The sequence below is a fragment of the Poromitra crassiceps genome (assembly GCF_964638095.1).
Source record: "Poromitra crassiceps genome assembly, chromosome: 2".
Lineage (NCBI taxonomy): Eukaryota > Metazoa > Chordata > Actinopteri > Beryciformes > Melamphaidae > Poromitra > Poromitra crassiceps.
Window position 1 is genome coordinate 98,231,550 of NC_139624.1, and position 12,944 is coordinate 98,244,493.

The 12,944-nt window shown below is 43.5% G+C and overlaps 1 long non-coding RNA gene across 1 annotated transcript; it reads left to right on the top strand.

The window, feature by feature from the left end:
- The first annotated feature begins 4,621 nt into the window (after positions 1 to 4,621).
- On the top strand, positions 4,622 to 5,695 carry LOC310796433. Its single transcript, XR_014553674.1, has 3 exons — positions 4,622 to 4,942; positions 5,173 to 5,326; positions 5,462 to 5,695. It is a non-coding gene; the product is annotated as an uncharacterized lncRNA (long non-coding RNA).
- Positions 5,696 to 12,944: the final 7,249 nt, after the last annotated feature.

A 12,944-nucleotide genomic window follows, 5' to 3' on the forward strand; every position in this document is an offset into this window, starting at 1 on the left:
TTGTGTCACCTGCCACCTATAAGTTCTGCCTTCGCCTATACTCATTTTAATGTGTTAAAATAAGTTATTTTTAGTCACTCAACTCATTGCCTGAGCTTTTAAAACAAGAACTGAAAAAACTAAGAAGGTAACAACATGGACAACTTTAAAATCCCCGGTGAAGCTGAAAATTAAAAGCCATTTACAGCAACGTAGAATTTGAAAGGTTAAAGATGATTTTCCATCGGTAAGAAAACATTCCATTCTAAAATCCAAACACATATCCAGTACAATGTGTGTAGACCTTAACGGAGCCAAATCTAGCAGCTGGTAGGTGAGAAAACACCATGCCTTTTCATGAAATAAATCAATGACTTTCTAATAGGTTCATTAGGGGCAACACCTGTCCATTACATTATCCACATTATTGTAAATATGACCTCAGTCTGGTCACAGTCAATCTGGAAACCCAGGGTCTATCAGTCTGACAACTAATGAGACAGCCAATATTTCAGGGTTTCTGGTGAAGAGTGGACGTCCGTGCCAAGACTTCCGCTTCCGTGCGTACATGTTCACGGTCTGAGTGACAAGAATGGAGTTGGAGTCGATCAATCTATACTTTTTGCATGTTTTAGGTCGAGACGACAATTTTGGCTAATCTCTAAAAACAGATAACTGCATATGAGATGACGTTGGACTGTAAACAATGACAGAAGAAGCAGAAGTCTTGGTGCGGATGCCCACTCTACACCAGAAACCCTGGAATATCGACGATCTGTTCCAAAGTCTTAGGGTGCTTTCTCACAGGAAACGATTGCTTTCATTCCGTTCCGTTCCAAAAGCAGCGATGCAATCCTCAGCCCACCGAACTGCAACCCCTCCCCCCATGACTACGCCGCAAAATCCTGTGCATGAATATCTCAAAGTTAACAACCCCCGGAAGTACAGTACATTTACATTTTAGATGCTGGTGTCATATATGGGTTTAGGATCATGGTCAGGACTTTTTTTTCAATCTTTCAGCAAAAGATTAAAAAAATTAGCACACTCCGAAATTGGGCACTACACTCCGCTGGGTTCCCGGCGAAGTCGATTGGATGAACGGTTCTCAAGATAAACTGCTTTTTGTGTTGCCAGTAGGTGGCGCTATGACTACGCCTGTGTCTGAAATTAGACACCACACTTCAACAGGTTCCTGGCAGCGCACTCCCCAAGTTTGAAGTCGATTGGATTCACGGTTCTCCAGATAAACAGTTTTTTGTGTTGCCAGTAGGTGGCGCTATGACTATAAGCGTGTCCAGAATTCGGCATCGCACTCCATTGGGTTACCGGCAGCGCACTCCTCAAGTTTGAAGTCGATCGGATCAATGGTTCTTGAGATAAATCGCTTCTTGTGCTGCCAGTAGGTGGTGCTGTCCGAATTTCATGACATTCGGCACTGCACTGTGTCAGGTCCCACAAACCGCACTCCCCCAGTTTGAAGTTGATCGGATGAACAGTTCTCGTGATAAACTGCGTGTTGTGTTGCCAGTAGGTGGCACTGTCCGAATTTCACATCATTTGGCAGTGCAGTCCATCAGGTCCCCCTTAGCGCAATTCCCAAGTTTGGAGGCGATTGAAGCAATGGTGTGCGAATTATGGCCATTTAAAATCTACATTGTCATAGTGCCCCCTACACATAGCAACTAGAATTCTAAAAGTGAGAAAATGAGAACTTGCAGCAGTTTTAAAGCTGAAGGGCTCGTTAATTTGAATAGTATGTATCTAAACCTGCCAGATTCAGAGGATTGGTAGACTAGATGCAAATTAGAGAGAAAAGTCTCCAATCTGATCTGCATTCAATGGCCAGAGGTCTCTCTTTAGATGGGAAGTAAGCAAAGCAATGTCTCAATTCTAACTTCAATATCTCAAGAGAGACATAGCCACTGGTTTTATAGTGTTAGCGAAGGGTTTCAAGTGGGGGTGTCACGATACACTCAGTTCACGATACAATACGATACACGATATTGGGTTCACGATAACGACAACGATATTTTAACAACAAAAAAATTGCAATCGATTTGTAAGTTGAGGGGGCATCCTCCACGCTAATTTGAGTCATTTCACCATTTTCATCCTCCGTGTCTGTAACGTCCCTCGTCTGTTCAAACAAAGCAATGAAAAGGAGAGCGAGCAGGCAATCAGATGCAGATCAGTGCCACCATGTTCAGCTTCTTTTTCTCACGCTATGAGATTTCATCTCAACGATACATATTGTCACGTTTTGATATTGCGATATATTGTGGGACGATATATTGCGACATCCCTAGTTTCAAGTGATTTACTGTAAGGTCTGTCATCGTGTGATTGGCTGTCATGTTGTGTACCTGCTTGTTCCCTGAGGGGAGGAGTGGTCCCCACAGAAGGACATGACCTCCCATTTATGTCCCAGGTGCTGCACACACTCAGTAGATAATAAAGCAGTAATTCAGACATACCCTGCCTGCTTTCCATGGGCTGGTTTGCTAACTCATTCCCCTTCATTTATCAAATACATAAGAAAAACAAGACCTCCAAAGCATCATTGACTATGTACCGTAAATTTCGGACTATAAGCCGCGGCTTTTTCCCCGTTTTTTGGCCCCTGCGGCTTATATAACGGTGCGGCTTATCTATGGATTTTTTCAGCAAAAAATAAAATAAAAAACGGAATTCTCTCTTCTTTAGCACTCTTTCTAACTATAAATCCACTTCTGTTTTAATTTCCTCTCTTGCCCTCTTTTCACCACACCGCGGACACTGTGTGCACTGTAAAAAAAAACACAGGTGGTGTTGTGTTATGTTGTTTTGTTGAAATGTTAATAAATGGGAGCTTCCTCAAACAGCCATCTCTTTCCCGACAATCCCCTCTGTGCACAAACCCTTACATATGGTAATTAAACATTAAAACACAATTTAAAAAAAAAAAAAAAAAAAAAAAACACATTAAAACACCTGCGGCTTATAGTCCGGTGCGGCTTATAGTGCGGAAATTACGGTACCTACTATACTTACACTATGTCTTGTAATGGAGCCCCTAGCACAAAAACTTCACAGGTGAGTACTTGTACAACGGAGTGACAATACATACGTATCTTGAATCTTGAATGGATTTTTGTTGTCTCTTTGTTTATTGTTCATTAATGCATTTTCTTTCTTAGGGCAGCTTTTGAGACTCCCGGGTTTTTGTTATGCTGATTTGTACAACTGGTCCTTTTGTAGCTCGAACCACCCATGCAGTCAAGGTACTGTATGGTTTTTCACTTCTGGGCACAGAGTACTGCTGTTTTCTATCCTACCAGGTAGTTGATTACGCTTACTTGCATCCAAGTAACATTTCTTCCCACCTTGATTAGATAGCTAGCTAGAATGACCCTGGATGAACTTGGATCCTGAGGATTGAAAAACACTGCTCCACATTCTACCAAATACTATGCATTTCCCATGTCCAGTTTTATGGTACAATACTGGAACTTAAGCTATTTTCTTTTACCAAGACACTGTGTCCCGCAACATATTGTATTCTCAATGCCTTTTTGAACATTCTTATAGAGTTACAAGTTCCACTGAGGGTTATGATGGATTTCTTTATGTTCTCTGGAAGCTACACACAAATGACGAGGGACACAAGGGATGAGGAAGAAATATTCAGGCCTTTTACTGTATGTGAGAGCAACTTGAGAGCCTTGGATTCGCTCTGGGCCTTGGTGAACAGTGTAGTGTGAATGTTGAGAGGGTTATATAACTGGACGCTATTAAGTTATTTACATTGTCACATAGAACTGCTTGTTTCCTCAACATTCTTTGCACCTGCTTTTGACTGAAAAATGAATGATTTTAACGCAGCAGCACAGCAACATGCAGCCTTGTGTAATGTCAAGTTACAAAACGTATGAGAGGTTATGTGCTTAATTCTGAAAGAAAAAAAAATATATATATATAATGAAGCACTGGCCAAGAGTGAAACATAAGTCACCTGTTATAAATCTAAATTTAGTCATTACATAATGGTCTTGGCAGCAGTATAACATAACATGGAAGATGAAGTAATTCTGATAGTTATTGATGGAACTGTTCATACAAAATATAACAGAATATCATGAATGACCTGTCTCCTCATATATGATGTTATTAATTGGAAACATTTAGTTAAATTCATTGTTACAGGTTCCATAGGACTGCCTTTCTCCTATGCCTAATGTTCTAAAAGTGTGTATTGTGGTATAGTGAATGTAACTAAAATGAACGATTTGTTCAGTGTGTTTTTCTTGTCTCAGATGATGGCTGCACTCCAGAGTTTGGTGTTACAAGGACACATAGCTGCAGAAACAGCCATGAATATGAGGCTGACAGGCAGCTCAGTCAGTGGTAGGGATGGGTACCGAACTCGGTACTTTTACAGGCACCGACCGAAAGTGGGCGGTACTACCGAGTATCAGTTCACATGACATGAAACGGTACCTCATTTCGGTACTTTTTTTTTTTTTCTATTATAATTTAAAAATGTCGGTACTTGAACGCATCTCAGTGATACAAAGACAGCGAGCGAGATAGAAATTCCGACGCAAACTTGAAGGCAACACACACGAGGGTGGGTTACGTCATCACGTCACTGCCAAAACAAGCTGAAGAGAAGAAGATGGCCTCTCGCTTGCGGTCCACTTCACAAAGATAGACTCAGACAACGCTCGCTGTAACATTTGCGATGCGAAGTGCAAAGCTGGCCAGGGGAACACCTCTAACTTGAGGAAACACTTGGTCAAGCATAAAATCTTTTTAAATGCGGAAGACTGTAAAGTGTTCGATAGCCTGAGGGTGGACGCTGCATCCACCAGCAGCAAAGCACCTACAGCCAGCAGCTCCTCTGCTTCGTTAGCTGAAACGGACAACGACGACGACGAAACTTCAAGTGTCACAAGTGAGGCGTCGACTTCTTCAACATCAGGTAACGTCATTTAATTAGCTAACGTTAAATACACGTTAACGTGTATTTAACGTTAACGTTAACGTTACGATTTCAGACGGGCTGCCCTCTGAAATCGTAACGTTAGCTGGATAGTTGTAGCTTATAGCTTAGCATGTTTAGTAGCGTAACTAGCGTTGCTAACGTTATTATTATCCTCAGTTCGTGTCACCGTGAGACGTTCAACGTTACACTCTTGCTTTCTTTGCTAGGCCACCGTGTGAGAGTCGCACAGGAGACACCCTTCACCCTGGCGAAGAAAGCAGCTTTACCCCGGCAGAAAGTAAATGAGTGCCACAGGGCAGTGACTGCCTTCATTGTAAAAGGCATGTTGCCCTTCGCAACGGTGGAGTCTCCATGGTTCAGGTAAATTATTTATTTATGTATAAATGGGTGATAATGTGTGTGTGTGTGTGTGTGTGTGTGTGTGTGTGTGTGTGTGTGATATTCATAGAGTAAGCTAAGTTACTAACAATAGTTATTTTTATTGTCTATATATAGGGGGAGATGACAGGGACCCTGAACCCAAAATACTCCCCTCCCTCCAGAGACCTTCTCACAAACACACTTATCCCAGCTTGGTATCGTGTTGAGAAGAAGAATGTGAAGGAGGAACTCAGGGCAGTTGACCATATTGCAGTGACCGCTGATGGATGGAGCAGTGTGGCACAAGACCATTACCTGCAACAAGTAAACTCTTGGTTTGGGAGGGAAGAGGGAGGGAGGGAGGGGTTTTATTTTGTTGGGTGCTGCTGCTAAACAAAAAAAAATCTAAATAAAGAACAATGTTGAAATTGAGAAGTTTGGACTTATTTGTTTTACAACTGTACATTTTTGTTGTTGCAAAAAAAAAAAAAAAAAAAAAAATTTTTTTTACTCAAAAAAGTATCGAAAAAGGTACCGTTTTTGGTACCGTACCGAATTCCAGGTACCGGTACCGTACCGGTATCGATTCAAATGTGAACGGTACCCAACCCTAGTCAGTGGATGAGCTATTGAACATAATGAGACAAGTTTCAGGCCAGACTGGGCTTTGATTTCTGTCTCAAATATGAGGCCTCCAGTGTTGATGGGAGCTCTGCTGTCTCATGGACATTCAGCAGCTGCAAACGAAAGGCTGCCTTGAAAGTCATTCGATTGGAAAGTGAAGCCAGCTCCATTGGCACTGTTGACACTGAAATACTCCCTCCTTTGCCCCCGGCTGACCGCCTTCAGAGGGGCCTAATGCTTTCACACTGCCAGCTTTCTTCATATGAAGTGGTGTACAAACCTCTGCTTTTGACAAACAAACAAACAAACAAACAAACAAACAAACAAATAAATAAATAAATAAATAAGAGCCACTTCAATTACAACAAGCACAAATACCTTAAAGACCACGGCACAGTGGTGTGGCCATTCAGCCTTTTGGCAGCACACCCACATCCCCCTAGCCACCCCCCTTAGCCACGCCGACTCTCTATGGCCTTCCAATCCCTAGCCACGGCCCCTTTTACCGAGCCCCGCCCCCTTCCTGGACCCCCGCTCCTCCCACCACCCACATCCCCCTAGCCACCCCCCTTAGCCACGCCGACTCTCTATGGCCTTCCAATCCCTAGCCACGGCCCCTTTTACCCCCTTCCTGGACCCCCGCTCCCACCACCCCAACCCGTTCTCACTCCGAGCGCGTAGCATATTGACGCTTTGTCCCGTCCCTTGTGCGTCGCTTGTTACTAACATGGTACCCTTGAGCGACACATGAAACGACTTGGGCTTTCCGACTAAACTCAATGCAAACCCATGGAAGTAATCTTTGACGCTTATGGCAACTGCTCCCCCATTAGCCTAACTGCTCCCCCGTTAGCCTAACTGCTCCCCCATTAACGTCTGGAGGAGCTAACCTCTCCCAGACCCTAACCCTAAACCTAACCTCTCCCACCCCATGCCTAAACCTAACCTCTCCCAGACCCTAACCCTAACCCTAACCTCTCCCACCCCATGCCTAAACCTAACCTCCCCCAGACCCTAAACCTAACCTCTCCCACCTCCCATGCCTAAACCTAACCTCCCCCCAGACGCTAATGGGCGAGCAGTTGACTAATTGGCGAGCAGTTAGAATGATGGGGGCGCAGTTGCCATAAGCGTCAAAGTTGACTTCTATGGGTTTGCATTGAGTTTAGTCGGAAAGCCCAAGTCGTTTCATGGGTCACTCAAGGGTACCATGTTAGTAACAAGTGGCGCATAAGGGACGGGACAAAGCGTCAATATGCTACGTGGTCGGAGTGAGAACGTGTTGACCACCCACATCGCCCTAGCCACTCCCCCTACCCACCCCTCAAATCCCAACTCTCTAGGACTAGGGATGCACCGATCCACTTTTTTCACTTCCGATCCAATTCCGATACCTGAGTTTGGATATCTGCGGATACCGATATTATGCCGATACCAATATTTTTCTTGAATATACAGTATAGGCAAAGATTTGGCCAATTAAAGATTTTTTGGCCGGTGTGCGCATGCGCCAACGGCCCTACATCTCCACTTGTCCAGACGATCTAGGCGCCGATTTACGTGCTGATCCTGGTCTGTCCTAACCTGACTCCGCCAGATGGGATGGTTCACAAATTGTGAACCAAATGTGAACCAACCTACATCCATCTGGCAGCGTCAGGTTAGGTCTGTCCTGCTGTTGCTCCCCCTCCGTGCTCCCCCTCCGTTTTCTGGTCTGCTCACTGGTCATCACCGCTGTACTCCTGCTTAATTGCATATTGCGGGCAGACCAGCGTTCTTCTTCCAGCGTTTACTTTCTGTCTGCTCCTTGTGTTTGAAGCACATTCACTTGGCTATCCTGCATCTCTTTCTACAGTCTGTGGTCACACTCAGTGGGTCAGACAGACAGACAGACAGACAGACAGACAGACAGTAGTTTCTATTGCTAGCCTGCATGAAAGACACCACTGTGTGTTTTATGTTTCAGACTGTCTATTTGTACCGGCTGTAAATATCTTCTGCCGTGTTGTGGGGCTATTCATACCCCCTATTTACAAGCACAGCAGAGCAGAGGAGGCTCGGAGCTGCCTGTGAGGCAGGGGGAGGGCAGTACAGTGAGGCAGGGCAGTATAGCCTACTACGGTAGGCTATATACCGTAAATTCCGGACTATAAGACGCACCGGTCTATAAGCCGCAGCACCAAAATTGACTATTTTTTTCTTCTATAAGCCGCACCGGACTATAAGCCGCGGGTGTTTTGATGTTTAATTACCATATGAAAGGGTTCGTGCACAGAGAGGAATGTCGGGAAAGAGATCGCTGTTTGGGGAAGCTCCCATTTATTAACATTTCAACAAAACAAAACAAAAGTCAGGTCACTAATCCCCAGACAAAATCACACAACAATAGGCTACCGTATATGTGCAGCAAACCTGTAACCAGAGAAGTCAAGTCACTAATCCTCGTCTTCCTCTTCTTCCTGCGTACTGAAACCACCAAAGTCCTCATCTTCAGTGTCGGAAACGAACAGGTTCAGGGTGGCTTCGTCAACCACTCTCCTCTCTCCTTCATTGTCACTCAAAACCAACGAACTCCTCTTCATCACTGTCGGCATCGAACAGCCTCTGAAGCCTCTGACGGCCCTCAGCGCCAGCTGTGGCGGCGTCATCCTTTTCATCCCGCAGCAGTCCAGCGTTTTGGAACCCGTTGGTGATTGTGGATGTTTTCACACTCCTATAATATTCCGTGATCTTCCTTTGTGTGAATTCGCCGAAGTTTGTGATTTTCTCCTGGTAGTCGGGAGGGAGTTGTTCAGTAGTTCTCCCCCGGACGGACAGTCCCTTTCGTCTCATGAATCGGTAGCACCAAGATGGCCCACCTCTGAAATGTTCAATTTTCATCTCGGTGGCGATTGTTTTGGCCTTCAGTCGGATCTGCACCGTGGAAACGCCTCGGCCGTCTCCTCTCTGGGTCAACACCCAGTCCTCAAGGGAATCTTCAAGTTCCGGCCATCTGCTTTTGTGGCCTCTGAAGGACTTTTTTGTCTTATTACACTGAGACAGTTCCTCCTGCTGCTGCTTCCAACGTCTCACCATTGACTCATCGATGCCCAGGGTACGCGCTGCTGCTCTGTTTGTTTCTTTTAGTGCGAGTTCGACTGCTTTCAGCTTGAAAGCTGCGTCGTGTGACTTTCTGCGTACCTTCCCCATGGTAAGTGAGAGAGAGACTGCTCGTCTTGTTGTGATTCCGGGCTGATGAACTTTGCTTACCGTAATTACCATATGTAAGGGTTCACGCACAGAGGGGATTGTTGGCTGTTTGAGGAAGCTCCCATTTACCGTATTACCGTAACATTTCAACAAAACAACATAACACAACACCTTTGTTTATTTCGACAGTGCACACAGTGTCCGCGGTGTGGTGAAAAGAGGGCAACAGAGGAAATTAAAACAGAAGTGGATTTATAGGTAGAAAGAGTGCTAAAAAAGAGAGATTTTATTTGTATTTGAAAAAAAAATTCTGAAAAAATCCATAGATAAGACGCACCGTTATATAAGCCGCAGGGGCCAAAAAACGGGAAAAAAGCTGCGGCTTATAGTCCGGAATTTACGGTACACGCGCAATAGGGCTGTTGAAACGAATTTTGATATTCGAATATTATTCGAATTTAATAATTATGAACGAAATTCGATTATTATTATTTTTTTAACACCTTAAGTGCCATAGCCGAAATAATTCGTCTTACATAATCCAGCGCTTGAGTGCCAGAGCCGAAATAACTCGTCTTACATGTTTTTTTGACGGTGGGACATCAATCAACCCCTTTTACATCTTCGAGATAACTATTTGGAGCAAGAGCATGTGTGTAATCTATTTTACCGACCACTAAGTGGCGACAGAGACCGAGAGAAGTCACAGCCACGGGACCCAAAAGCCACAAAAGCAGCCGCCTCCCGCGGAAATGGCTTGGCGATTTTACAGTCAGAAGCCCGGACACACACACACACAGAACGGACAGAGATCCCTTCCCCCCAGAGCCGCGCAGCAACGCGCGAACACACACACACACACACACACACACACACACACACACACACACACACACACACACACACACACACACACACACACACACACACACCGCGGGAGAAAGCCATTCAAGGAAATGGCGACGCGATTTTACAGTAATCCATTTCAGACTCGTCTTGCCCGACAGGCAGACAGGCAGGCAGGCAGCAGCAACGCGCTTCTGACACGCCCGCTGTTAGAGCCAGGAGGAAGGAGGAGAAGACACACGGAGGGAGGAGTTTGAATGAGAGGGGTGTTTCCTGTTGTTATGGAGGAAATTACTGTTCAAAACTATTGTTTAGAATGTCTGACGGTCTTACTGATGCCAAAAATGAATGGTTAAAGTGACTGTTTCACAAAAAGCCATTTATCTCTGAATAAATTTCCAGACGCTGAAACCATGCTGTACTCAACGGCTAATATCTACATAACTACTAACTCTGCAAACTAACTCTTTTAGACAGAGAAAGCACACATTCTATTAGTTATTTTTAGATGATTGGTGTTCATGAATTCTTAACAGAAAAGAATCCTCGGCTCTTCTAAAATGAGCCAGAATCGTCAAAAACACCCCTGGCACAACTTACCTACAGGAATGAAAACATGGCTGGCATTCAATGTGTTAAAACGAATATTAAAAAAAAAAAAAAAAAAAAAAAAAAAAATTTTTTTAGAACACTAGAACAGTGACAAGTTCTGACAACATACTTGAAGAAAAGAGTGTTAACTGAAGTTGACTGTTGAAGCTGCTATACTGATGTAAACCTACCTGTAGCTCTTAAAATGTATGTTCATTCATTGTTAACTGAAGTTGACTGTTGAAGCTGCTATACTGAATGTAAACCTGTAGCTCTTAAGTGCAATACGTGACTGATTTTTTTTGTTCATGGCTCATTGTTGTTTTGGCAAAGTTTACTTATTTGCTTATTGATAAGGAGCTCAAACAAAGGCTGTCTTTTTTTATTATCAATTATTTTATTTTAGCATTTCAGACAGCACCAATACATCACTGATGAATATTAACTAAGCTCTGGTTATCTGACCTATTTTCTAATGCAATGAATGTATGTACATTGTACAAGGAACATGTTTTCTTAAATAAACATCATTGGTGGACTATTTGTGATAAGCCTAATATTATTTTGAATATTCATCCACCATTCACTTTTCCATCTACATTTGGTAAAATGCTTAGAAAAAGTTTTACTTGGTCAAACCCAAAGATTCAGCTATATTTAGAATCAGAACATAACATAAGAGAAGACAACAATTCACTCAGACCAAAAAAAAAAATTTTTTTTTTTTTTTTTAATTCAATTAAAAATTAATTAAAATATTCGAATATAATTCGAATATTAAAATGTATAAAGCACTGAAATTCGAATTTGATTATAGAGGGAGATTGACAGCCCTAACGCGCAATACATCCATGTAGGCTATCTGGAGTTAATCTTTTATTTAAATTACCTTATTTTGCGAGACAAAGACACATAGCCAATACGCACAGCAGTCTGTCTGTCTGTCTCTCTCTTAATGTTACTGCTGGCTGTGCACGCTACTAGGTTTGCATGAAATAAATTGGGTTTTGTTCTTTAAACTGTGCTGACTCCACTCTCCTCCGCTCCGTTCCTCTCTCTTGTCATCAAGGCTCACTGACAAAAACAAACGCTCACTATAGCCTACCTACTTTGCTTTTGAGATCTGCTTTTCTCTCCCTCTGCTTCCCTCCCTCTTCACACATCCTCCACACGCTACACTTGCTAAAATTGAGGGAAACATCAGTGATTCTTCTGGATTAAGGTTTGAATGAAACAGATTAGATTTTGTTAACTATGAGCGAGAAGCGCCCGGCTAGCGGGGTAAATGTGCCAAAAAACCACAAAATAAACAATGATGCTGATAAGAATAAAATTATATAGGGATATATGATTCAGTTTCAGTTGTTCTAGCCTCATAGTCTCGCAGCCTATATGGGCGACTGAAGTTTATTTATCCACCTTTTTTTATATAACAGCACGATGTGAGAAAACTGCCTCAGAAATTAGTTTATCCACTTTTTTTTTACCAGTGACCACTACAGCACTGCTCCACAGAAAATAAAGACCTGCATGACGTTTATAATTGATGAACGGTAGGTTCATTTAACTCATTGAGTGCCAGCCACTTTTGGAGAACGGACGCTCCCAGTGCCAGAGTTTCAGAGCGTTTTCAGTGATTTCTCGAGGCCCACAGAATATTGTGTGATATTACTATGTAAACACTGAACACGCACAAAGAACGATGAGACTCTATTGTATCAGCAGCAAAAAAAAGTTTATTGATATCATTTTCCGTTCTTTAGTTATCAGCCGGAGAAGATAGGTCAAAAACAGAAAAAATTGGCGTTTCCATCTAGAAGCTGAGATATTGAGCCTTTTGTGAAATATAGCATTTCAAGCACATGACTGACTGATGTGACACCTCAAAAATAATTTACTTCAATAAAACAGTGAAAACAAAGGAATTTTGTTTGGCAAAATAATATTTTTTAGCTGCAACCAGCAGCGCTGGCCCCTGCGTGCGCAGACCCTACACCTTCTTGCTGGTCTTGATTTACTGCTGGTGGGCATCAGATAGCTTGTTTGCCTGTCTCTGTCAATCGAGCCTGCTGTGTGGGTGTTGTGTGTTGTACGCTGCCCTGCGTGCCCCACCCCCCTCCTCCTCCTCCTTCGTGGGAGTGTCTGCGCGACTCTGAGTGTCGCTGCGTTTGCTCTCGCTCTGCTTTTGCTCCGTCTGCACTGAAAAGTGCGCTGCATCCCCCCGCTTTTTCACAGCCTGTCCCAGCTCCCAGCTGAGAATAATGTAACTTTTCAGAAAGAGGCTGGTGTCGGCAACTAAATCATATGCAGGGGCTATCGCAGCGGAGACGGAGGAGCTCAATTGTGGTGTCAGCAGATTGACTGCTGT